Source organism: Pteropus medius, unplaced genomic scaffold (assembly GCF_902729225.1).
Source record: "Pteropus medius unplaced genomic scaffold, Ma_sr-lr_union100, whole genome shotgun sequence".
Taxonomy (NCBI): domain Eukaryota; kingdom Metazoa; phylum Chordata; class Mammalia; order Chiroptera; family Pteropodidae; genus Pteropus; species Pteropus medius.
The window spans coordinates 3,645,874-3,673,147 of record NW_024352784.1 but is presented as its reverse complement, the minus strand read 5'-3'; the positions used below and the strand labels follow the sequence as shown (position 1 = coordinate 3,673,147).

The window sequence follows — 27,274 nt, the reverse complement described above, 5'->3', positions numbered from 1 at the left end:
CTCCCTATAAATATCTGAGAGTCTTGGAATTGTAGAATCTTAGAACCTGAAAGATAGAAAGGGCTTCTGTGGTCATTTCATCTAACTGACCTTTTGAGAAGTCCCAAACGACCTGTCCAGATCTGACCAGTCTGATCACAATGCCCTTGGCAACAGGAACTCACCCCAACCTAGGACCTAAGACTTGCCTTATATGATTTCCTTGAGGGTCTCCTCTCTATCTCCAAGGCTACAGAGACACTACCTGCCCCCAGAGCCTAGAACAACAAATCAGAGCCAGGGCTGGGGCGGGCTGGTCTTTGCAACTGTCACCTTTAGCACTCTGCCTTCCCTGAGAGATGAGGAAGTAATCAGGAAGTCCTTTCTCTAAGGCCACAGTTAATGTGTCATCACATGCAATAACCAAACGATCAGTGGGGCCACATCAAAGTCCAAAAGGGTGAGAATAGGTAATATTACAAAGAAAGCTGAAGTGTGGTAGACTATTTTGAGGTGGTGTGCCATAGAGGTTAAGAGCACCTCTGTTTTGTACCACCTAGGCGACCTGGTGCTTAATCTTTCTGAGCCTCAGTTTTCTTGTAGGTAAAATGGGGTAATGACACCAAGCTGGTGGATTAAACAAATATATATAAAGGATCAACCCAGGGCAGCCCTAGGGAGGTGCTCAGTGAATCCAGGCTTTCACGTGCAATGGCTGGAGACAGTATGAGCTGCACACACTGCCCCTGGCTCCTCAGGACCCTGCCAGCCCATGTCTCATACCAATGCGGATCCTTCCAGGCTGATGCCCAACTGCAACAACATTGGGGGAGGAAAGGCCTGCCCCACCCTGACAAGTGCCCAACATCATCCCTTGGATTTTTTCTACCTGAGAGTGAGCTAGGGCTCTCTTTTCTACTCTAGAGTCACTTATTTATATAGTGACTCTAGAGTCACTTATTTATATAGTGACTCTAGAGTCACTTATTTATATAGTGACTCTAGAGTCACTTATTTATATAGTGACTCTAGAGTAGAAAAGAGAGCCCTAGCTCACTCTCAGGCTCTTCAAGCAAAACGTCATGTGTTTGCTAAAGTTTCCAAACTGCCTACTGAGAATAGGGCCCTATGTGGGGAGGTCCAGGGGACCAGAAGAACCACTGAGAGTGGGGCCCAGAGGTGGGGGTGCCACACAGCCAGCCTAGGGCTAGGCAAGAAGTAGCCAGCAAAAACTGCGGGCACTGATCCTGTGGCACCTCACATCTATCTCATCCCAGTTAAATTCGTTCACAACAAAGTTTTTTTCCTGACTCTTCATCACAAAACATTTGAAACATACAGAAAAATATAAACCAAAATAAAAAATTCCCGATTCACAGAGAAAACTGATGTTAAAATTTTAGTGTGTTTTATACTAGAGTTTTCTACGCATTTTAACCTAGCCATAATGTATATATAATTGTATACTCTGCTGTTTTATTCACTATAATGGCACAAGCATTTTTCTGAAGTTTTACAACCTAGCAAGTTAAATCTTACCCTGTTGATTTCAGTCCATTATTCTAACAAAAATCCTTAACCTGTATTGGGATTTAGCTTCCAATGTGGAGGAAGAAGGGGAGGGAGAAGGAAGAGAGGAATAGGAGAGGAGGTGAAGAAGGGGAAGGAGGAGAAGACGAAAGCAACACCACTAACTTAATTTTCTCTGTCCCTTTCCTCCTCAGACTAAATCTGTTTCTCAATATTGAAAAACCCCAGAGAAGTCACCTGACTCCCAGAGTCACCTGGGTTCACTTGATGTACTTCTAAATCTTTCCCCTGCTCATTCCACACACCCAACCCTACAAGGAAGGGAAATCACACCCTGTTAGGAAAAAGCCTCTTCCCCAGAAACCATCCTGCCAACCCTGAGCAACAAAGACCCTGCTTCAGCCATCCTGCCTACACTTGATTCTTCTGCTCACTTGTCACATGACCTGGTTTCCAGGTCTCTGTAGTCTGGTCACTTTATCTTGACCCAGAGAAGTGTCAGAACTCCAAGTGGGTCTGGCAGCATATAAAACAGAGCAGAGCAATCAACCTTCTCTGTTCTGGATGTCATGCCTCTGTTAATACAGCCTATATTTGCATTTGCTTATTTCATAGCCATTGCCTTGGCTCATGTAGAGCTTGTGGTCAGCTCAAACTTGAGCTTCTTTTTTTGCGTAATTGTTGGTAAACCAGTTCTTCCACATGCTGTACTTGGACAATCATTTGAAGAAACTTAACACAAATCTTGATACTTTACTCTTTTTATATATTTGCATTACATTACGATTTTTAGCTTTTCCTCTTGGCTTCTTGTAAATTTGATACATGTGTGTCATGTCTTTATCTAATCTACTGATACAATGATAACCTGAACTATGTCCAAGACAGAATCTCCTTAACCAGAGCCCCTGTATAAGTTTGATCGGCTTCCTAAACATCTGTGAAGAAATATCACCTTTTCAAAACATCCAGTCGGGCGTAGATATACAGAAAAAAGAACTGAAAAACAGGTATTAAAACAAATACTTATATATGAATATTCATAGCAGCACTATTCACAATAGCCAAAAGGTAGAAACTACCTAAATGTCCATCAATAGATGAATGGTTAAACAAAGTTGATATATATGCACAATGGAACATTACTCAGCCATAAACAGGAATGAAGTTCTGACACATGCTACAACGCAGATGAACCTTGAAAACATTATTCTGTGTGAAGGAAGCCAGACACAAAAGGTCACATATTATATGATTCCATTTATGTGAACTATCCAGTATAGGTACAGGGGCTGAGAGGAGAGGGGAATACAAAATTACTGCTTAATGGGCATGAGATTTTCTTTTGGGGTGATGAAAACATTTTGAAACTAAATAGAAGGGATGGTTGCACAACACTGCGAATGTATAAATGTCACTGAATTGTGCACCTTAAGATGGTTAATTTTATGTTAAGTGAATTTTACCTCAAGTAAAAAAATGCATCCACAGTCTATGACCATGCTACCCTGAACAAGCCTGATCCCGTCTGATCTCGGAAGCTAAGCAGGGTTGGGCCTGGTTAGTACTTGGATGGGAGACCACCTAGGAAAATCAGGTGCTATAGGCATAAAAAAATTAAAAAATAAGGGATCATAAGCTGACAAGTTCCTTGCAATCTGTAAGGTCAACCAATCTGTAAGGTCAGCTTGCTTTGCCTGAAAAAAAAAATGCATCTGCAAAAGAAAAAAAAAGTTTAATACATTCATCAGACAGCCTTGTGCAGGCAGTGAGGACACTGAGATGAATGAGAACTGCTACCTGCTAAAGCCGATAGAGCTCCGAACCTTTGAAGCTGAGATGGGGCTACCCTCCGAGATTCACCTTCCACACTGAAGTTTCTCTCACTGGTTAGTATTATCACCACCATGCAGACTTCCAGGAGTGCTGTACCCTCCCATCTTAGTGACCTGGGTTGATGCTACACAGAATGCATCCTCTTAGTAACTTTGCGGTGGAGAAATCTGACAAACATAACCTTGGTCATGTGATCAGGGTTAACATGCACAGTGGTAAGTCATGGTGATAGTATGTACCCTTTATGGTCTTACTCTTAAGAACTCGTGAATCCCATCTAATCATGAGAAAAACATCAGAAAAACTTAAATTGAGAGATAGTCTATAAAATACCTGACCAATACTCCTTAAAACTCTCAAGGTCATCAAAAACAAGGAAAGTTCGAGCAATCATCCCAGAGCAGAAATAGGATAAGGAGGCATGATTAATGTGATGTGGTATCCTTGGACAGGAAAGGGACATTAGGTTAAAGCTAAGAAAATCCGAATAAAGTGTAGACTTTAGTTAGTTAATAATAATGTGTCAATATTGGTTCATTAATTGTGCCAAATATATAACGTTACGATAGAGGAAAATGGGTTGGGGTGTACAAAGATCCTCTGTACTATCTTTGCAACTTTTCTGTAAATATAGAACTATTCTTATAAAAAGTTTTTTTATTTTTAAAGTTTACTTAAAGATATTATCTAAAGAATACATCCTTTAAAAATCCTTGTAAAGGCTATAACAAGGGTGTTCAGATAGAGATAACAATAGGGAAATGAACAGAGTGGAGTACGATCTGCTAAACAGATTGGTGTATCATGTGACATTTGTTCTCGGGGTGCTAATTGATCCCAGGGAAAAAAAATGAGGCTGCACCTGATTGCAACACTGCTTTCCAAGTTCCTGACCTGCCTCTTCCTGATTTGGGAGCATCCCTGTAAACACCAATACCTTGAAAAATCCAGACTAAGAAGTTGGGTTTTCTCTTCCATAGCCTCAGACCCCACAGCAGTTCTGCTTTCCAGGCTCTGGACCACACATCTTCTCCAGGGGACTTATACCAGGAAGAACTTTAGATGGGATACCTGTCTTTCTGCAGGGTGGAGTCTTGAGGCCTGATAGTTGTAAGTCAACAGTAGAATATCTTAATCCAACATAGTATAGACAGATGCTCCCACCCACTAACCAGGGGTCATTTCCTTCTCTACTGAGCAAACATTCCTCAATTTGGTACATAAGGATATCATGGATGCCTTTCTCAAATACAAATGTAGGGCAGGGAAGTATAGAGTTTAAGAGGAATGGTTTGGAATAGACAACCCTAGATTGAAATCCTGATTCCACCACTTATTAATTTTTTTAACGCCTACAGCACCTGATCTTCCTAGGTGGTCTCCAATCCAAGTACTAACCAGGCCCGATCCTGCTTAACTTCCGAGATCAGATGGGATTGGGCTTGTTCAGGGTGGCATGGCCATAGACTCCACTTATTAATTTATTTAAAACCACTGACCCTCAGTTTTTACAACTGTAAAGCAAGGATAATAATAATACGTATTTTATAGGATTGTTGGAGGATGAGATGAGATGATTCATGTAACGTGCTTAGCAGAGTAGCTGATATAAGGTCTCAGGCTCCTGTCAAGATTCTTGTATAAAGCCAATGAGAAGTCCACAGGCTCTAGGGAAGTGGCACCTGCCACCAAGGCCACACGTCCATTAGGATACAGAAGACTGAGTAAAGAGAGAGGGCTGGCTGGATCCTGGAGGTAATGGAAGAAAATGAAAGGGATTTATCCATGGCCAAACTTGATTCTGAGGGTTACTGGTGAGGAGACTGTTGCAGAGTGGCTCTCAGAGTCTTGTGCATGTCTGCACCCAATAGTACCTAATATTCACCGGGGCCATCATCATATAAATCATCACTAAAACTGCCCATGTCTCCCCTTGAGAGGACATGCCCTGTATTAGGTACTCACCTGGAGAGGAACAGGGAGGTCCAGGAGGTCCAAGACCTGGGTTAATGTGGCCCAAGCATCTGGAATGTCTGTGGTGCACCAGACATTATCCCTTTAGTTGAAAGACCATGAGGAGGCCTGAGTGGTACACCCAAGGGCAGCCAGGGTGGCAGAATAGTTGGAAGTCTCAGAGTATATCCATCTCATTTGTACCTTGATGCCCAGCGCTGTGCCTGGCACACAGTAGGTGCTTAATTTTTTGGCAGGGATACTAAATTACTTTATCTGAAGGATAATGAAAAAACATAAGTAGATGATTTAGTACAACTTATAGAAAAGGTAAAGATAACCCCAACTTGCATACACTGTCTTGGTGACCAGGGAAATCACTCCAGTGGCTATGAGAAGCCAGCATAACACTTAGCTCTCATCACTGTCTCCCAGGGTGTGCTTGTCAAAGAGAGAATCCTCTGTGCCAGATTCAGGGGCCCCCATCTTGCACAAGTTGGTTACGTGGTCACCCAGTCCTTTGATAGCTTTCACCTGCTCACTCAGGTAATGAGTCTCAATGAAGTCACACAAATGGGAGTCATTTCTGTCAGTGGCCAGTTAGTACAATTCCAGTAATGACTGATGCACACTTTTTCCAAAGTGTAGCACACATTCCATTGCATTCAGCCCATTCTCCCAGTCGTCATAGTGAGGTTTCTTGATATCCTAAAAGAAGAGTCAGCCACCCCATTGATTTTGCAGCTTCATCAGTTTCTCAGCATGTTCCCTCTCCTCACGAGATTAATGAGGGACATATTTGGCAAAGTTCTTCAAAGCCACATCATCATGTGGTCAAAGTAGTAAGACATAGACAGGTAGTGGTAGGTGGTGTAGAGCTCCAGGTTGATCTGGCAGTTGGCGGCAGCCTCTGAGTCCTGGTGATAATTCCGGTGTACATGTGAGGAAGACGCAGTCATCATGACAGTGGCTGAGGAGAGGCAACAGCGGCGGGGACCTTGGGGGAGTCCGAGGGCACTGCGAGGAGGTGGCAGAGGGCTGGCTCTGAGTGGCTGTGGGGGTGGGGGTCCAGTGCTAGGTTCCATCCAAGCACTGTAGAAGCAGGAAATTGTGGCAACTATCCGCAAAGACTGTCAGTAGGTGCTTATTGAGAGAATGTGAGGTCCCTGTAGTCAACAGAAATTCCCAGTCTGTGGTGTGGAAAAAGAAGAAGCTTTATTCAGGTGACACAGTTTGCAAATGGGGAATTGCAGCCTCTGCTAGAAACCAAGGAGAGGCCGCCTTTTATAGAGAAAGTGTCTGCCCTCGTTCCTGATTGGTCAATTTTATGCTAATGAAGAACCCACATTTGCACAGCTGAATGGTCCAAAATCCCACAGTCCTGATCTGTCAGAGTCGTGTGTTCTGATCGGTCATCATGGAGCAGCTCTGACTGGTCAGTGTAGATGCGATTGAGGATATAGCTGCACAGTTTCTATTGGACCAGCAGGTCTCAGTTCGTTGATCAAAGTATGATACCAAGAACTCTCTTATGAGGGTTGACTCAGCAGAAGTCCAGTGCAAGAGATCGAAAGTTCAGTCTACAGCTTTTACCTGAAATGCAGAATGCATGAAAAGCCTCTGTCAGCAGTGGCTGCTAGATTCTGGCTAGGTATTTGGGCCCAGTCAACCACAAGGAGTCCTTGTTGGCAGAAAAATTCCTTTTTGGAGTTTACACTGTCCTCAAGGCCTTCACAGTCTAGCAGCGAAGACATGGCACACCAGCAGTAGGGCAGATTGTGGTCATTGAATACCTTGAGGGAGTGAAGTACTTCCAGGGGGCCGTGGGGGAGGATGGTGTGAGCCTGGGTTGCAGAGCAGGAACACTGCTGCATGCACAAGGCCTAGTTATCTCAAGAGTGCTGACTCAGAGCAGGGTAGGGCTGTGGGCTGGAGGCAGGGTGGGGAACCTGGGAAAAATGCCAATGAACCCCCTGAGAAGTCACCCTCATTCCTGCCTTCCTGCTTCTTCCCTCCTTCCATAGTGTACTTCCTCTGGGCAAAGGCCATTGCAGAAGTTCACGGACAAGCAACAGCTTTGAAGTCATCTGCAACATAAGTAGCAAAGATCAAAATTGCATAAAGCTGGAGTGCCTTTTGAGTGCCAAAATTAAGCAACGTCTCAGAGATTACACATCAACATAAGGGCAGCTAAGTGTAACAGGAGCTGGAACCTCAACATTGGGCAACGCTGGGTTAAAATCTTGGCTTAGCCTAAACTTCTAGCACCTAAATTCCCTGGGAAAATCACCTAAACTCTCTGAGCCTCAGTTTCTTCTTTTTAAATCTGGCACTGGAGATGATATCTGCAGGGGGTCTGGCTCATTCAGTAGAGGCTCAGTGTTGGGTAGGTCAACAATGCCTTTCACTGTCTCTGCACCAGCCCAGACCATGGCTGTGAAGGGACCTGGGTAAACACATTAAATGCTACAAGGGCATTCCATGTAGGGCAGAAAGCCACTCATCTTTCCTAATATTGCTGAGTGACTATGATCACCTACTAAAATTGCCCCAGCAACGTCTGATTTCCAAGGGAAGAGAACAGTACAGTGTAACTGGTTCTCTCAGTCAGCCTAGAGCAGCCATATCCACCCCTCAGCACTCTATCAATCAATCTCCTGGACTGGGTTCTCAGCCCAGTCCTAGAGGGCATGTTAGAAGAGGAAGATCCAGCCCTTGCCCCCGGAAATGTAGACGCTCACAGGACAGACCAGTCTGAGCAGCGGCACACCACGATACGAAGCCTCCCCAAGTCATGGATCCACAGCACCCGACAAGGTGTGCAGTTCCGGCTCTTTTCATGGTGACCTCTCAGCCTGGTCTGCAATGCTCCTCCTCCATGCAGGCCAAACCTCTCTCCCTGCTCTACAGGCCAGGCATTCACCTGTACTCTTCCCTCAATCTAGAAGGTCCTTTTTTCAACTCTGATGGGGAAGATCTCCTGGGAAGCTCTCCCGCCTCTGGTCTCCCCTAGCATTTTCATTTCTTCCATTAATATTTATTGAAATCTGCTCTGTAGTAGAACATGAATAAAATACAACATGGGCCCCACCTGTATGAAGCCTTCAGTCACATGGACTCTTCAGTCCTAGTGAAAGGGCAGTTATCTCTCCATTTTGTGATTGGATATCTGTCTCCCCACTAGCCTGTAAGCTTCATGGGAGTGGAGACTGTCTGTTCTGATCACTGCTGTATGTCTGGTGTCTGCTACAGATCCTGCTGCACAGAGAGTGCTCAGTAGATTGAATGGCTCTGTGTCAATGTCAGACAATGAGTCTGACAGAACTCTGAGAACTCAGAGGAGCAGTCCTGATGCTAAAGAATAACTAAGGGAGGGTTCCTGAAGTAGGTAGAGTTTGTATAGCGGCGAAGGGGGCAGGAATAGAGCAAGAGTGTGGAAGTAGGAATGAGTCTCGGCTGTCCAGGAGACAGTGGGGAGACCTGCCTGCCTTATGAAAGGATCGGTGGTGAGGTTAGCTGGGTAGGGGCAGGAGTTCAGGTGCTGCCTCTTAGGATTTAGGGGCCTCTCCGCCTCTCTATACAACTATTGGTGTCCCCCAGCTCCTGATTCTCCCTCCCTCATCCACCTACATCCCAACAAGGCATTGAGAGTCCACAGATAAAGAATCCAAAGAGCAGCAAGGTAGATGGCTAGAACTCTGGTCACCTGAGAGTCTAGGACCTTCCTTTGTTGAAGTCTCAGTTCCAATCACCTTCTCCACCTGGAGTTGCCAGAAAAAACACAAGATACCAGTTAAATTTAAATTTCAGATAAATGATGAATAATTCTTTAGCATAAATAATATTTGGGACATGCTTATACTAAAAAATAATTCATTGCTTATCTCAAATTTACATTTTTATTTGCTAAATCTGACAATCCTTTTTCCACCCCACCCCGCAGTTCAGAATCTGCCACTCACCTCTGCCTTGAGCCTCTTGAGAACCATCAGAGAGGTCCTGGGCCTCCTGCAACATACTCAACAAAACGAAGATTTAGAGTTGGAAGGAACACTGAGGATTATTTGGCCCCATCACTCCCCCCATGTGTGTGCTAGGAGACTGAGGCCCAGAGGGAACAGGCACTGGCAAGCTCTTGGGCCCCTCAAAACTCATTGGCTGTAATTTGGCCCTCCTGGAGAGCAGAAGGACCCTGGTAGGGGTGGGGGTGCCCAGGAAAGGCCAGGGCCCTCCAGGTGAGGCAAGGCAGTGAGTCTCTAGGTTCCTCCTCAGACACACGTCCACCCCAGGCAGCTTCCTGGATCCTGACACCTCCAGGTGAGTCACTTCCACCTGCCAGGCTAAATCTAGAGCAATGCCTTGGCCCTGGCTCCTCGGCTCCTACTGAACTCCCTGCCAGGAGGAGCTGAGTTGGCAGGGGTGGGGTGGGGCAGGGGGCGGGGCGGGTAGGGCTCATGAATGAGAGCTGATGGGTGGGTCTGGACTACATGGGAGAAGATGGCCTTCCAGATGATTTATTGACTGGCCATCCCCCTCAGCCCCTTCTAATGGCCAGGCCTGGTGGGGCCCTCACAGATGACTCAGTTCAACTTCCAGTGGAGACTGAGGTGAGGAATGGGGGCAGGGACTTAGCCAAAATCACCCAGGCAGTCAGGCCTACAAGCAGTGCTTTTTCTATCAAATAGCCATTTCATCCATGCTCCCGACTGTTCTGTATTTCTTCATCTCACTTTTCCCTCCTTGACATATTATGTATTAGTTTGTTGATTTTCAGTCTCTAGTTAAAACATAAATCCTGGTCACTGTCTTGAAATCCTAGAACATAGCCTGGCACTGAGTAGGTGCTGAATAAGCATTTGTTAAAGGTAATTGCCTCTATTACATCTCACTTTGTGTGGAACACATTACATGATGCCACAGTCCTCACATCCTCAGATATGCCTTGCAGCCTCTGCCAGGAGCACGGCTCTGTGCTGAACTGTAAGCTCCCTGGGTTAGACTCTGTGGCTCCCTCCTCCAGTTGCAGCCCAAGCTGGGTCCTGGGACTGAGAAAGGAACAGCACAGGGCTGGAATGGACAGATAGTGGATTTAAGGGATGCTGCTTGGTGAGGGGTTGGTTTCTCACCTGTCTGCCCCAGCACAGCCTTCTGGACCAGACAAGCCCACAATACCTGAGCATGGCCAGGAAGCTCACTTTCAAAATCACACCAAGTTGAACACTTTCAGCCAGTGTGGCCCAGGGGACAGCCCTTAGCCAGCAGCTGTTGACTTGTCTGCCTTGCTGTGTTACCATGTCCCCGCCCCCTGCTAGGCCTTGTTCTGCCATTCTGTGCAATGATGGCCTTGGACTGACTGATGTCTAAGGTCTATCAGCCCAGCCTGTCTTTGGCTTGTTCCTACTCCACCGCTAGCCTGTGTGCGAGCCACTCCTGCCCTACCCTGGGGTATCGCTTATCCTTTGGCCCCAGATTCTCCCTTCCATCCTGATCAGACCCTTTGGGGCCCCTATCCCCTGTCCTTCCCTGGAGCCTAAGTCCAGGTCCTGTCTGTCTTGAAGACCATGGTTGGGTGGGGCCTAAAGGACTGTCTGGCAGTACCTGGGACACTTCAAAGTCATCCAGAGAATGTTACTCAGAGAGAATCTGCCCAGATTTGCCTGGCCTCAGCCCTCTGACCGGTCTAGGCATCTCCATCTCTAGCCATATCATCTCCCTAGTATGTCCCAAGCTGAACTCTACATCTTTCCCCAGACCTGCTCCTCTTTCAGCCTCAGCGAGGGTGTCTCCAGCCAGCTGGTCATCTCGGCCAGGAACCTGAGATCACGAAGCTTCCTCTCAGTCTCTCCCTGCCCTCATACCATCGCTCACACAGTCCTGGCTATCTTCCTGTGACATCGTGGGGATTGTCCACTTCTTTCCGCAGCCTCGCCTATGTTCATACTTCATCTTCTCTCCCCTGAACCTTGAAAGCAGAGGGCTGACTCTTTAACATTACTCTCTCTGCTTTCAATCTATGCTTCATGCAGCAGCCAGAGAGAGACCTTATTAGCAGCAAATCCAGCCTTGTCACTCTCCTGCTCAAAATCCTTCCATGGCTCCCTCCTTCTCTCGGGACAAAATCATTTCTTTGGCCTAGCATTCAAGGCGCTTCTTGATCTAGACCCTGCCAGCCTCACCAGTTCATCTCCACTGCTGGTCCACTGACTTCTGAGCATTTTCCAGCTCCCAGCCTTGGCTCAAGGTATTACCTCCACCTGGAATGCCTCCCTCCTTCCTAATCCATAGATTCTCCCCTATTCGGCCATCTAGAGAGTCCACAGTAGTAATCAACTTGTTACCCAGGGGAAATAGATAAAAAGGCTTTTCCCAGAGTGCATGTGTGTACTTTGAAAGTTAGTCAATGTTTACCTATTTACTCACGGATACATAGTCTTGTTTCAAAAAGGATTTGAGGTGGGCAGTTAAATTTTTATTGAATGTCAGCCATGTACATCAAAGTCCCATGTGCACACATGTTCACCCACACTCCCACTTGCAGACACGATCCCAGGGAACCATGGGAGGGCCAGGGCATAGGGCTTTAGGGTGAGAGGATTCAGAGGAATTGGGAGGAAGGAATGGGGAGGTGGTGAGGTTGGGGAGATCAGAAGGAGACAATAGTAAAAGAGCATCACAAGAGGCAGGAATAGAGGGAACAGAAGGAGCAAAGGCTGCAGGTGTAGGGAGGAGGGAGAACCACAGCTAACTTCTGTGACCCCTGCTTGCATTTCTCTTCCCTCTCGCTCAGGTGAGATTCGAGATCTGTTTCCCTTTTCCTTTGCAACACTGCTGGGCGAGGGACAGGGTGGGGACAGGGGCAGTGGGGGTGAAAACTGTGGGAGCCACTCAGGATCTAGGTTCCCCACAGGAGGGAGGCTTGGTTCTCAGCTAGCTGGCAGCCCTGTGGGCTCAGCTCACTTTGGAGTTCCCACTACTCTTACCTTCCTCCATTCATCTCCTCTGTTTCTCCCAACCAGTCTGTGAGTATGTCCATGTCTATTTCACCAAGGAGGAAACCAAGGACCAGAATGCTGGGGACAAAGCAAGAACTCCATCCCTTGACCTTAGAGGCTAAAATGCTTTCTCTGTCAACTATCATAGGTGCTCCCTGCTCCTGAATCCTTGACAGCGGGCACAGCAAGGAGGCTTAGGAAGTATATATTGGGCTGGCATCAGGGAGGGACTCTGAGAAGAGTCCCGTCTTTGTACCCTCCAGGCAGGATGGCACTAATGCCCAGGCTTGACCTCTATGGGCCATTTCAGATGCTGAGCCCCTCTGTATTTCTACCTGGCCCTGGAATCCAGCTGGGCACCAGGAGGCCCAGGCTCCAGCCCCAGCATTGTCACCACTTGCTTGTGACTCTGGCCAAGACCTTGGTCCCTCTGCCCTTTTCCAAGGTGCTGAGCTAGAGGATCTTCAAGGTCCTGAGCTCCCTGATCTCTGTGACTTCCAGGTTTCCATGGGATTTGGTTTGTCTATCTGCAGAGGCTGAAAGCAAGACCAGTTCCCATCCCATCCTGCTGGTCAGCACTGAGCGGGGCTCTTCGGGCAATGGGGATGGTGGCCAGGGGTTAAGGATTTCAGTTTCAACTGTTGCAGCCAAAGCTGGGGCTGGTCTGGTTCACTCTCCAACAGATTATAACTGACCCTAACACTCAGTGACTAGGAACTGACCCAAGTTGAGCTGAGGCAGCTGTCAAGGCAGCCCTAAAATTAGCCCCAGCGGGGATAGGGAGGGGACACTGGCCCAGGCTTCAGGCCCCATGGCCCCAAAGGACTGAGCCCATACCCCACTCAAGGTGAGCAAGGTCAGCTAGAGTTGTTGCAGTGACCCTGCCATGATACTGGGTGGGAGAGTCACAAATGAGTATGGACACATTTTAGGATGGGGATTGAAGGGCAGGCACCCTCTACCAGTTGCATGAGCCCTGATGTGGTTCCCAGCCTGTCAGAGGCCTGGGAAGGACCAGGAGTGACCTTGCTATTTACATTCTCCTAGAATAGGGTTGGGGGGGGCAGCCTGTCCTCCCGAGGCTGAGTTGGATAACCTCACACCTTAGTACCACTTCCAAGCACAGAAGAGGAACCAGGAGGTATAGCAGCCTGCTATAAAAGTAGTTTGGAGATACAGCATCACATTGAATTCTCATAACAGCTCTGATGAGATGAGAAAATTGAGGTTCACAGAAATTAAGTGACTTGCTCAAGTTCTCATGGCTGATAAGTAGCAGCCCAGAGCCATGCCCCTCTCACTCAGGGATAGTAGTTCTGCCCACTTCCCTCCTCTCCATACTGGTGCTCTGAGGATCTAACTAAATGCAGATTCTGATTCAGAAGGTCTGGGGTGAGGTGTAAATGAGATTCTTCAAAGTTCTAACAAGGTCCAAGATTGGTCTGCAGACCACACGTTGATCATGAATCTTACTTCCCTGCCAGTCTGGATGGACCCTTAGATCAGGCTCCTTGTCCTCTGTTCCACAGGTGTTACCCATCCCCACCCCAGTAGAGCCTGGCACAGCACCTCGGCACATGATATAGTAGATGACTGTTTCATTGTGGGTTCCTGTGTGGGCATATAGGTGTCCATGGCAATCCTTGTGGCCCTGCATATATTGCATGTGGCTCGTTGCATTTGTAGAGAGTATACAAAGATTTATGTGTATAATAATAATGAAAGTAGCTAAAAGTTTTTAAAATAGCTAACCTTAACTGAGCACTATGGACAGGCAAAGTACTAACAATGTTACATACAGTATCTCATTTAATTATCATAACTTCAATGAGATGAGACAATTGAGGTTCACAGAAGTTAAGTGACTTGCTCTCAAGTTCTCATGGCTGATAAGTAGCAGTCAGGGCTGCCGGTCTGAGCTACACATGTGCACCCACCTTGGTGCATGTGAGCTTGGGAGCATGAGTGCAACTGGGTGGACATGGGTGAGTGCACAAGTAAAGCAGCAACAAGCATGAGCAGGTGAGGGAGGAGTTGAGCACAACGATTCAGAGCGTGTGCAGAAAGCAGGTGGGGAGAAGGAAGGAGACACAGACATGCGTTCGACCAGCCTGGACTTGAGTCCTCACATTGCTGGGCTGAGCTTCGACTTCCTCCTCTGTGAAATGAGCATATAATAGTTGGGCTGCTGCTCTGAGGAAGGAATGTGATAATGTGTACATAATAGCCCAGGGCTAGCCTGATACACAGTAGGTGCTCAGGATATGTGAGATGGTCCTTCTTTCCCCTTGTGACTGAACTGCTTGGCCCTTTGGGGAGTGGCTTCTGGCCTGGCTCACTCATTAAGAAGAGGCACTTGGGGAGGGCCAGGGACAAGCTGGAGCAAGGCCAATAGGGTAGTGTTGGAGTCACAGATGAAAGAGCACCCCAAGGAGAGATAGATATCCAGACAGCTCAGAGCCTGACTCGCTGCCCCTTGGATTGGCCAAGACAGGAGAGCTGCAAGACTGGAAACCTCTCAACTCAGAAGAAGCCCTCCCCGGAAAGCAAACGCCCTTTCCCTTGACTCAGCCTTCAGCTATGCCGGACGCATCAGCCCTCATGGTCTTTTGCAGAGTATGTCTACCAGGGACCAAGTCTCTTCTGGCCTAGGCTGGACATCAGTTAGGTTGGGCCTTTGGAAGTCTCTGGGACTCATTTTCTCCTCCTCCACCCACAACCCAACCTTGCTCCTTGAGTTGGGGTGTCCCTCACACTGCTCACACTGGGGCGGCTCCCAGTGTGGGCAGCTGTGAGGAGGCATCAGTAGGCAGATCCCTTTCCCACCAGGTAAATTTGCTGCCTGAGTCACTCCTAGGGTAATGAGCTGCCTCCTGCAGGCAACTGTACAAAGTGGGAAGTTGCCTTGGTAGGCATTAGTCTCTCCTGGGACCCAGAATGGAGAAGCACTCAGATGGATGGACCCCTTGGACTACCCAGAAGCAGGTGCTGGGGAATGAGCCCAGGACACACTGCTAATGAGAGCTGGCTAAAGGTGGGAGACCAGATTACAGCACTGGTGGGTCCAGATGGCTCACTGCATTCACCTTCTTCATTTTCCATGTGAGGTTCCTAAGGCCAAGAGAGGATCATCACCAGGTCGAGGTCATCAGGAGAAGGGCCACAAAACCCACCCCAGCCACTCATCCAAGTTCCTGGTGATAGAGATTCCAGAAGAGCCTGTGAAAGAGTGACTCTGTCGCCCCCCTGTGGCAGAAGGGGAAGAAAGACAGAAGCAGGCAGAGGTTTGGGAAAGAGGCTCCCTGAATGGAATGATTTCAGTGTGCGGAGGTGATCTTCCTGGGTAATAGAAAGACGGCACTTGCCAATTACACAGCCCCTGCCTCTACTGGTCACAATCCAATATCTACCTCCTCCACCAGACTAGGAGCCCCCAAAGAGCAGGATAGAGTCTGATCCATCACGTCCCTACTGTGCACCTACAGTGCATTGTGAGGGTTTGAGGAAGTGGTTTGAATTGAATTGAATTCAGTATAAATGGAAGGAAACAGTGTGAAATGTGGACAAAGATACACAGAATATTCCGCAAATCCATGTTTCTAAAAACAAAAATTGTGTTGATAATTATTGAAGTGGGTGATGGGTACAGGGGTTCATTATAGTATTCAATTCATTTTTTAGTGTTCAAATGTTTTGAAACAAAGGAATTGATAGAAAACATAAAGTCCCAACAATAGAAATCTAAATAAATTATGATGCAGCTGTGCAAAGGAATAATGTCTACAGACATTAAAAATGCTGTCACAGAGTTCTTTTGTGTCTAATTATAACAGCTTTATTGATACATAATTCACATAACATACAATTTGCACACTTAAAGTATACAATTCAATGGTTTTTAGTATACTCACAAAGTTTTGCAACGATCGCCATAATCAACTTTAGAATATTTTCATCACTCCCCTCCAATTAAACCTATTAGCAATCATTCCTTATTTGCTACCAAACCTCCTCCCCGCCGCCCCCAACCCAGCCTACAAATCTACTTTCTATCTCTATAGATTTGCTATTCTGGATATTTAATAAAAATGGAATCATAGAATATGTGGTCTTCTGTGTCTGACTTTCTTCATTTATCGTAATGTTTCCAAGGTTCATCCATGTGTTAGTTTGTATTAATACTTTATTCTTTTCTATGGCTGAATAATATTCCACTGCATAGATATATCACATTTCGTTTATCCATGCATTAAGCTTATGGACATTTGGGTTGTTCCCAGTTTGGGGCTATTATAATTAATGCTGCTAACAACATTCATGTACAAGTTTTTGTGTGGATATGTGTTTTCATTTCTCTTGAATATATACACCTAGGAGTGAAATTGCTGGATCATAGGATAACTCTATGCTCAATTATTTGAGAAATTGCCAAATAGTTTTCCAAAGTGATGGTGCTGTTTCACATTCCCACCAGCAGTGTACAAGTGTTTAAATTTCTCCATATCCTTGCCAGATTTGTTATTATCTGTCTTGCCATCTTAGTGAGTGTGACCCATGTAATTTGCAATGACACGGAAAATGTCTTTGGTGTAACATTAGATTTTTTTAAAAAACAGACTTTAGAACTGTTTACACTGTGTGATCTCAGCTCTATAAAATATATGTCTACAGAAATCATACTAAAAAATGTTCTACCAAAATGTTAATATAGTTATCTATGCACGATTTGGGGCAATTTTTATTCTTTCCTAAATTTTCGATAAGTGAACATGCATTGATAGGAAAAAAACACAATATTGTAAAAGAAGGAAAGAGAAAAATCAATAAACGTTAAAAGAGATAATGCAAGAAAGAGATAATGCAAATAAATTAAAAGGAAACATTAAAAATGTATTGAATGAAGCTAATTAAGCACCAGGGTGCAGGACCATGGGTACTTGGAGGGGAGGTTTTGAGTGTGAATAGAAGAGGCAGAAGCATCAGGCCACTGGTTCCAGGGTATGGGTTATCCAGAAAAAGAACATCACCCCCAATGGGAATCAGAGAAGGCCTTATGGAGGAGGCAACCCTGCAGCTGGCCAGGCTCTAAAGCAAGAGGCAAATTTAGACTCATGGAGATGGGGGATAGGTTACAGGTCCCAGGTACATCATACACGGACTTGCCCTCTGTATGCATTGACCACTGGGCTTGCAGCCAAGAGCTCGCTCCCTTATCCCTCCTATTATGGAGTTAAAATAAAGGGAGGAGACAGTTTTATTTTCTTCTTTACTCCTCTCTTTTTTTCCAAGCTCTTCACACGGGTAAGTGCAGCCATTGTAGTAAATGGCACATGTTGTTTTTGCTGCTTTTTAAAGAACGTTTCCAGGACAGTTCACTTAGACTTTGCAAAAAGTCAGTGTTACAAAATTCTGCAAATTTTTTTGTCAAATGTTTCTGGAGGGAACATATCCAGGGAGATAAGGCAAATGTGGCAAAATGTTAACAATTAACGTACTCCAGGATATGTGTATATGGGTGTTCCTGGTACTGCTCTTTCAACTTTTTAATAGATTTGAAAACCTTTAAAAAGTTTTTGAGAAAAAAAGTAAGATAGAAAACACAAAATTGTAAGGAAGGGACATCAAACAAAGAAACAAAACTTTTGTGACCTTGAGTTAGGCAAAGAGTTTTAGATACAGTACCAGAAACGTGATCTATAAATGAAAAATATTGATAAATTGGACTTCCTTAAAATTAAGAACTTCTGCTCTTTGAAAGACGCTGTTAGGAAAATGAAAAGACAAGACTTGACTGGGATAAACGATTGCAAATCACATCCAAGAAAGGTGTTGTATACAGAACAATTGTAAAAACAAAAAACACTAAAAGTTATATAGAGCTCTCAAAACTCAATCACAAGAAAACAAAACACCCAATAAAAAAATGAGCAAAAAATATATGGTGGTAAATAAGCAGATGGAAAGATGCTCTAAAGGCAAAGACTAGTAGAAGTACATAGAGAAATAGATGAATGTGTTATTATACTTGGAGACTTTCACACTCTCTATCAGAAATGGACAACCTGGCAGCAGAAAATTGTAAGAACATAGTTGAACTCAACAACACCATCAGACAACTGGATATAATTGACATCTCCAGGCTACTTCATCCAACAAGAGTAGAATACACATTCCTTTCAAGTTCACATGGAACATTCACAAAGATAGACTATATTGCGGGCTATAAAACACACATTAACAAATTTAAAAGAATAGAAATCATACAATGTCTGCTTTCAGACCACAATAGAATTAAACTAGAAAAACATAACAAAAGATAATTTAAAATTTTTTAAAAAGAGAGATTAAATAACACACTTTTAAATAACATATGGGTCAAAGAAGAAATCTCAATAGAAATTTAAAAATATTTTGAACTAAATAAAAATGAAAACATAACCTATCAAAATTTGTAAGAGGCAATGAAAGCAGTGTTTGCAGGGAATTTAAAGTATTGAATACATACATTAGAAAGAAAGAAAGTTATGAAATCAATAATCTAAGTTGCACTTTAGGAAACTATAAAAACAAGCAAATTATGTCCAAAGGAAGGAAAAGAAAATAAATAATAAGAATTAGGCCAGAAATCAATGAAATTGGAAACAGAAAATCAATAGAGAAAAATCAATGATGCAAACATTGATTCTGAGCAAAGATTAATAAAATCAGTACACCTCTAGCCAGGCTAATCGAGAAAAAAGAGAGAGGACATAAATAACATCAGAAATGAAAGGGAGGACATCACTACAGATCTTATGAACATTAAAAGGATAATAAAGAAATATTATGAACAACCGTTCCCACAAATTTGATAACCAAGATGAAACAGACCAAATCTTTGAAAGACACAATCTGCAAAAAATCATACAAGAAGAAACAAACAATCTGAATAGGTCTATGTCTATTAAAGAAATTGAATCAATAATTAATAACTTTTTAAAATAGAAAGCACCAGACCCAGATGGGTTCACTGGTGAATTATACCAAATATTTAAGGAAGAAATTATACCAATTTTCTACAATCTCTTCCAGAGGATAGAAGCAGAGGAAATACTCCCAAACTCATTCTTTGAGGGCAGCATTAACTAATACCCAAACCAGACAAAGACATTACCAAAAAAGAAAACTACAGACCAATGTCTCTCATGAGCATAGATGCAAGATGCTCAAACTTATTATTAATCATTAGGGAAATTCAAATTAAAACCATAATGAGATGCCACTACCCATCTATTAGAATGGCTAAAATTAAAAAGACTGACCATATCATTTGTTGGTGAGGATATGGAGCAACTAGAACTCTCATACACTTTTTGGTGAGAATGTAATATGGTACAACCACTATGGAAAACAGTTTAGCAATTTCTTAAAAATTTCAACATAAACCTACCAATCCTCCAGCCATTCTACTTCCAAGTATTTACTAAGGGAAAATGAAAGCATATGTCCAAACAAAGACTTGTATTCAAATATCAAAGCAGCTTTATTTGTAATAACCCAAATTGGAAACAACCCAAATGTCATCACCAAAGGCACAATCAACAAAAGAAAAAAATGCATAAATTAAACTTAAATTTGATTTAAACATAAATCAAAATAAAAAATGTGCTTCGGAGAATACCATGAAGAAAATGAAAAGACAAGCCACAGAGTGAGGGGAAATGTTTGCAAATTATATATTGGATAAGGGACTTAAATCTAGAATATATAAAAATCTATCATAATTCAATAATAAAAAACAAATAACCCAATTTAAAAATGAGTGAAGGATCTAACTAGACATTTCCTCAAAGAAGATGGAGAAATAAACAAATAGATAAAAATGAACAATAAACACAAGAAAAGATTCTCAACATCATTAGTTATCCAAGAAATACAAATCAAAGCCACAATGAGATATCCTATCATACCCATAAGAATGGTCATAACAAAAAAGTCAGATAATAACAAATGTTGGTGAGGATGTGTAGAAATCAGTCCTCACAGATTGCTGTTTGTAATGTGAAATGGTTCAAGTATTTTGAAAAAACAGCTCAGCAGTTTCTCAAATAGTTAAAAAAAAAAAAGAGTTACCATATGACTTAGCAATTCTACTCCTAGGTATCTACCCAGGAGAAATTAAAATATATGTCCACACAAAAACTTCAACACAAATGTTTATAGCAGCATTATTCATAATAGTCAAAAGGTAGAAACAACCCAAATATCCATCAACTGATAGACGGATAAACAAAATGTGGTATATATATATACAATGCAATATTATTTGGCTATAAAAAGTAATGAAGTGTTGTTAAATGCTACAACATAAATAAACTTGAAAACATGCTACATGAAAAAAAACACAAAAGACCACATATTATGTAATTCCACTTATATGAAATGTTCAGAATAGGCAAATCTATAGAGAAAGAAAGTAGATTTGTGGTTGCTTAGGGCTGAGGGTTGATAGCTAAAGGGTATAGGAATTTTTTTTTGAGGTGACAGAAACAATCTAAAATTGAGTGTAGTAATGGTTGTGTATATTTGTGCATATACTAAAAAACATTGAATTGGATTGAAGCTAAATGAGTGAATTAAATGATATGTGAATTATGTCTCAAGAGAGATATTTTTAAAAAATGAATATATACTCAGATTTTTTTTTAATTAGAAGGAAATAAACCAAAATGCCAACAGTCGGTACCTAAAGGTAGTCAGATTACAGATTATTTCCTTTTGTAAATTTTTCTTTTTTGGAGAGAAAAAAGTGAGGCACCTGTTCTAGATTTAAAGAGAATAAAGTGACCAACGAACAAATTTAGTGAGTGAACATGGACTGGATTCTGGATCCCTCCTCCCCTCTCCCCCCAAACAGCTGTAAAATACATTTTGAGATAATTGAGAGAAATATTAATATAGACTGAATATTAGATGATAGTATGACATTATTCATCCTTTTCTTAGAGTTTATGACAGTGTAGCAAATGTTCTTAATCTCAGGAGCTGCATGCTCAGGTATTCAGTGTCGTCTAGTGTTACTGTATCTGCAACTTACTTTCAAATGGTTCAGATTTTTAAAAAGAGAAAGCAATGAGGCAAATAAGGCAAATCATAATTGTTGAATCTAGGGGAGCATGTGAATGCTCTTTGTATACTTTTTTGCCCTTTGTATTTGAACATTCCCTTAAAAAAAAAAACAAAACCGTGGAGAGGAATGATAAACAAATTGCCCTGCTGGGCACACAGCAGAACTTCTCTGGGCTTGGAGAAAGAGAAGGTAACCTGAGGCTGGGGAGTGGGCAGCCTGGAAAGTCAAGATCTGGTGCTCTCAAGCTTCCCCTTCAGGACAGGCTATGCTCAGAGGGTTGGGCAATGGGGAGAAGCCTCTTTAACTGGCATTAATCCATGCCAGCAAGATGCTAATGAATGGGTTTACATGCATTTTCTCATTTAATCCTCACCACATCCTATGAGGGAGGCACTATTATTCTGCCTATTTTACAGTTGAGGAATCTGAGACCAGAGTTCAGTAACTGCTTAGAGATCCTTCTCCTGGTCTGGGGCTGTGTCTGGGCTCCCGGGAGGCCAGAGAGGTCACAAGATTGTGTCCCCTGGGATCAGCTTGAGGGCATCCTGACCTAGCCTCTGGCCTTGGGGAAGCAGGGAGGCTCCAGGAATCAGGATTTCTGCTGTGTAACCTGATCCAGAGGGGATGGAGTTGGAGTTTGAGGCAGAAGTTCTGTACCTGCCAGCATCAGGAGTAAAATCAGGAGGTGGGCATGGGGGAGCAGGGAATTGTGAAGAAGCTGTGTTGACCATTGGCACCCAAGGCTGTGACCTCTTTCTGACCTCATAGTCTGTCATTTCCTCTTCCTTCTCACTTCTATCACCCTCAAGCTTGCACACATAAACTCACTTCTTCTTGCCTTTGCACAGGTATGTTCCCTGAGCCTGGAATGCCCTTCGTTCACAAAGCAAATTACTATCATTCTCTGAGACCCAGCTTTAGGTATCTGGCCCTGAGCTCCCACCTTCACCTCACCTCTCAACAATAGATCATAATCGATTCCTTGAGAGTCCCCAGGGCCTGGTCCAAAAAATAGTCAGTGAGAGTTGTGATGGAAATTCCTTTCCTCGTGGCCCTGTCGTGCTCAGAGCCCCACCTCTGCCCTGGACTTTCTGCAGTTGCAGTCCCTCATCCCAAGCTCTCAGTGGACTTTCTTCCCTATGTCTGAAGCCAGAATCCCTACTTTATTCCGGCATCTACCACAGGGTGGCACAGAGGTCCTTCAGTAAGCAAAGGCTGGTGGTGGCATCTCCAGTGGGACGCAAGTCCCACTGATTGGGCCCCAGGTGGCGCTGTCAGCCTACACAAGGGCTAGGGAGCCCCAGGCCCCACAGCCTCTGGTTCTAGTGCAGCCTGGCACCCAGATAAGGAGCCAGATTGTCAAACTCTGAAATTCCAGAGCTTCTTTTCCTCATCCTATCCAGTGCGTCCATGTCTAACTTAAAAGTTCAGAATGTCAGGGCTACTTTGACAATGGGGATCCCTCCAATCCCCAGGTACAGAGAGTAGTAATGGTCCTTGCAAGGCCACACAGCTGAACCAGGAAGCCCCAGATCTCTTAGAAAGTCTAAGGAGGGCAATCAACCACTTGGCACCAGTCACTTCACCCATGCTTTGCCACAATTGGCTGTTTAATGGGACAACCCTTCTCCTTCTCTGAGTTCAAACTCTGCTATTTTCTGCGTGTGGTGAGAGCTGAGAAAATGGCCAGAATGCTAGGTTCTGGTCCCGGTTCTGGTCCTGGTGTGCTGCACTGGCCTGTGCCCACCTCCCTGAACCTCAGGGACCCCGGCTGTGAAGTGTGGACTGGACCCAAGAGCTCTAGCTACTGGAGTCTGGGATCCCTACTGGGCAAGAAAGACCTGGGTGTGGGACCAGTGCCTTGGCCAAGGACAGGCAGCTCCAGGAGCTGCTAGACGGGAAGCATTTTCCGGGAGGTGGAAGGGCTGGTGGAGCTCAGGTCCAGGCTGAGCAACCACAATGGTCCCTTGTGTGGAGGTTTAGCTTGGACCTCCCCACAGGCCTGGTACCTGGGCTGGGGTGGGCCCTGCTTTCTGATCTGCAGCCAGACCCAGCTCCCAAACAACCCTTCAGAAGCCCAGTGACCAGAGTATGAGATGGGATCAGTTAAGCTCCAGAGAGACACCCACAGGCTTGTTGCCAGGGCCTGAATTTCCACTATCAACCCTCCTGGAAACTGCTTGCATAAATCGCCGTTTAGGCAAAATGAGAAAGCCCATCTCCCCAACCAGATAGGAGCCCCAGGAGGGCAGGGGCTCCTCAAGCCAACTGAGAGAGCCCTGGACAGACTGTGGGCCAGCCTGGTTTGGGTTTGATGAAGATCTCTGGCTTGGGAGCCCATTGGGAAGACCAGGCTCACCAGAGGACATTTCACATCAGCCATCTCTGTGGGGTCCTGTGAACTGTCCTAAGCATGAAAGGAGATGATGAATGTGAAGGAGCTGTATGTAAACTGTAAGGCGCTGTACCACTAAAATTGCTAATATTTACAAGATGGAAATTAAAGACATGCAAGACCCCATACTTGGATCAAATTTAAGAAGGCTTGGGGTCTGAGATAACAGGAATACAGTGGGATATGGCCAGCGCAAAGATGGATTTGATATCTGGCTGCATTCATAGAGGCATAAAGCCTAGAATGTGGGAGGTGACCAACCAGCTCTTCTCTGTAGTTTTGTGCCCATTTCTCAGGAATGGCTTTAGTACTGATACCCCTGCCCAGGTAGTTTCAGACCCAGAGCAGAGAAGAGGCAAAGTCATTGTCCTCCCAGTTTAAAAGGGCCACCTGGGGCCATAGGGGAGCTGACTTTGGGCCCTAAAGGAGACTATGGGGATGTCTTAGGAGATGGTCTCAGCTCAGAATGAGAAAGGCAGTCCCCGGCAGAAGGGGCTACTTCTACAAACAGGCGATGAAGGTGTGAGAGCAGGTTAGATGAGCCCACTTAGGAAGTCTGTGGAGAGGATTCCTCTCCTGGTGGGGTGGACTGGCATCTTGGGAGTCCCCTCCATGTTAGAAATATGGGAGAGTCTTAAATCAATCTAATAATCCGAGCTTCTGAGGCCAATGGTGACTTGGCCTGAAGCTACTTAGTGGTGAGTATCTCAGCAACACCGGAAGCCATGCCGTCAGCTCTGTTTAGTGTGGCTTTATTGACTGGTATGGAACAACAACAACAAAAATGCAGCAGGAGGCTAGGTCCTGCTCTTCCAAGGTCATTTCTGTTGATCCTTGTCACTGGTTAACTGGGCGGCTGAGAGCCTGAGCAATGCCTTGAGTTTGCCCCGGGCTTTCCCCTCCCTCTACTTCCTTTCATTGTCAGCCCTGGGTCCTAAATCCAACCTAGCACAGGTAAGGACAAGAGCACAGGCTTTGGAAGTGCACTAGCTTGGGCTTGTTTCTTTGCTGCCATCTAGCCTCTGTGTGGCTCTGGGGAAGTCGTTTTGCCTCCCTGAACCTCTGTTATCTGATTTGTTAAACATGGACAAGAACATCTGCCTCCAGGGTTGTAGGGATTGGAAGGAATATATGTCAGGGACATGGCACATAATAGGTGCTCAGTAAATGTGAGCTTCTGTCTCTGCCCTTTCCTCTCTTTGGGAGACACTGTGTGGTGAGAAGCTCTAGGTGGGGTGTCAGGACATCTGGTCTGGTGGGTGAATTTTGCTGCTCACTGGCTGCCTGACATCAGGCAACTCCCTACCCTTCTCTAATACTCATTTCATTATCTGAGAAATAAGGTAGGGGCACCAGACACCTCTCTAGGGTCCCTTCCCTTTCCTTAGCCCCAGAGAGAGCACTGCCTGCTGGATTCGACTTGCCTGAGCATGGGTGGGAAATGCTCCAGCCTGGGAGGCTGGACTCTGCCCTGACAAGCCCTCTTCCTCTCCAGACCTTGGTCTTCTCTTCAGTATAATGGGTTGGAAGCCATGGCTCTGTAGCCCTTTTGGGTCTGATCCAGTGATCCCCACGGGGTCAGAGCAGAGCCCAGGCAAGCCCTCTGTCCATGAGTGTCCCATCCATCTACCCACCTATAGCAATAATTTCAGGTCCTACATTCCCCATGACAGAATCCACCCTTCCCCCAGCCTCACGATTTTTCCTTCCATATCTCATCTAAGACGCTGAGAGCTACTGAGACTATGGAGACTCCTACCGCAGTTTCCTCCACAGAGCTCAGTGTCACATGTGACTCGCGGTGTCTCTAGGCCATCTTCCCTGAAATCATGGGATTTCTGCCAACAGGGAATCACCTTGACCCCTTCTTACTCATCTCGAAAGAATAAAAAGAATGTTTACTTGAGAAAGGCCCCAAAGTACTGGCTCACGATTACGAGCACATAAACACATTGCCTGCATTCCCACCGTCACAGAGACGGCCCTTTCCCTGCTACTCTGTAGAAATTCATGCTACAGACCCAGAGGACTATAGCACTTTGCATGGCCTTGGAGAAGTAGCCAGAGCACTTGAGAGAGTCCTGCCCTTTGGTGTCACGAGCCCAAGCATGTGAGGTAAGAATAAGCTTGTTGGGTTGGTCCGGTTCCAGACAGCTGGCAAATTGCACGTTTACAGATCACACCCACAGCATGGCTATAGAGGTCACCTGGAATAGAGAGAGGCCCTCACATCTGCTAGGAGACGGACTCCTGCTGAGCACCACTATGGGGCCTTGCCAAGATACAACCCTCCTGCAGAAAGAGGGCTCCCTAGGTGGGGGAGGCCTGGTTTACCCTATGGGCCTCGGGCAGGGGCCCACCACTTCCTGAATCTGATTCTCTTCCTGGAGAGGCAGCCAGAGATAGAACATGGGGTTCTCCTTTCCACTGAGACCGCTGACCATGTTGGTTGCTCTACTAACAGGTTGGCGAGGTCTGGCTAGAGATTTCCCCACCCCGCCTCCACCCTCTCCACCAAGAAGCTGGGGCCTCCTCTGGGCACCTGCAGTCCTGGGGCCCTGTTTCTCATGGACTAGCTGACCACACTGCACATGGCAGTCAGCATAGTCCCTGGCCTGAGTGATCCTAAGGAAAGGGGATTGAGTCAGCTTGTTCCCACAGCCCATTTTAAGGCTTGGCACAAAATAAATACTAAATTGTTTCTCCCATCTCTGCCCTGTTTTGAGTCCTCTCAGCACGGACCCATAAAGGCCCCAGCAGGGACCTCCTTCCAGCAGAAACAAAGAAGACTTGGGTTGGGCAGTCCTTAGCTACAAATGACGAAAGGCTAATGTTAGTTTTGGAGGAGATCCCGAAGGGGAGGTAGGGCCCATGGAGTGGGATGTAGGGAGCCCCATGGGGTCCCTCCAATCCCTCTGCTTATGGTACCAACCTGCTCTCTGCATGGATCATGGATTCCAGCCCACCCAGACAGACTGCCTGTGAACTGCTGGATTTCTAAGTACTCCACCCTAGTGCCAGGCTCTCGCTTTTTTCTCCTCTTGAATGTTTTCTTTATCCCCTTCTTCCTGGAGTCCCTCCTAGCTCCAAAATCTACTGACTCTGTGACACAGAGGTGACCTTCTTCTCTAAGCTCCTCAGAACTTCCAAGTTTTTCTGCTTATCAGCTCACCTTGTCCCAGAGTTATTGATGCTGTTTGCCTTATCTGTCTCAGGAGGCTGCTCTGAGAGAAAGCAAATACCAGCCTCTGTGGCCTCAGTTTCCCCATCTGTGAAATGGAGACAGTGATCTCTACCCTCCAAGGTTGACTTAAGGATGAAATGAAATCAGTCAGGTCAGAACCCAGCACAGAGTCATCTCAGTTGTCCACACACATGACAGGAGTCGAGGCAGAGTCAACTTGCACCAAAGATGTCGAGGCTTTAGGGCTGGGGTTCTCAGCCTGTGGAAGAGCTCCACTAAGCAGCTAAACAATTCAC

The 27,274-nt window shown here is 45.2% G+C and overlaps 3 pseudogenes; 1 reads left to right on the top strand and 2 right to left on the bottom strand.

Moving 5' to 3' along the window:
- The first annotated feature begins 2,999 nt into the window (after nt 1–2,999).
- LOC120590671 (uncharacterized) lies at nt 3,000–3,118 on the top strand (annotated as a pseudogene).
- A 1,576-nt stretch (nt 3,119–4,694) lies between these two features.
- LOC120590719 (uncharacterized) lies at nt 4,695–4,813 on the bottom strand (annotated as a pseudogene).
- Nucleotides 4,814–5,474: 661 nt separating this feature from the next.
- LOC120590188 (ferritin heavy chain-like) lies at nt 5,475–6,269 on the bottom strand (annotated as a pseudogene).
- Nucleotides 6,270–27,274: the final 21,005 nt, after the last annotated feature.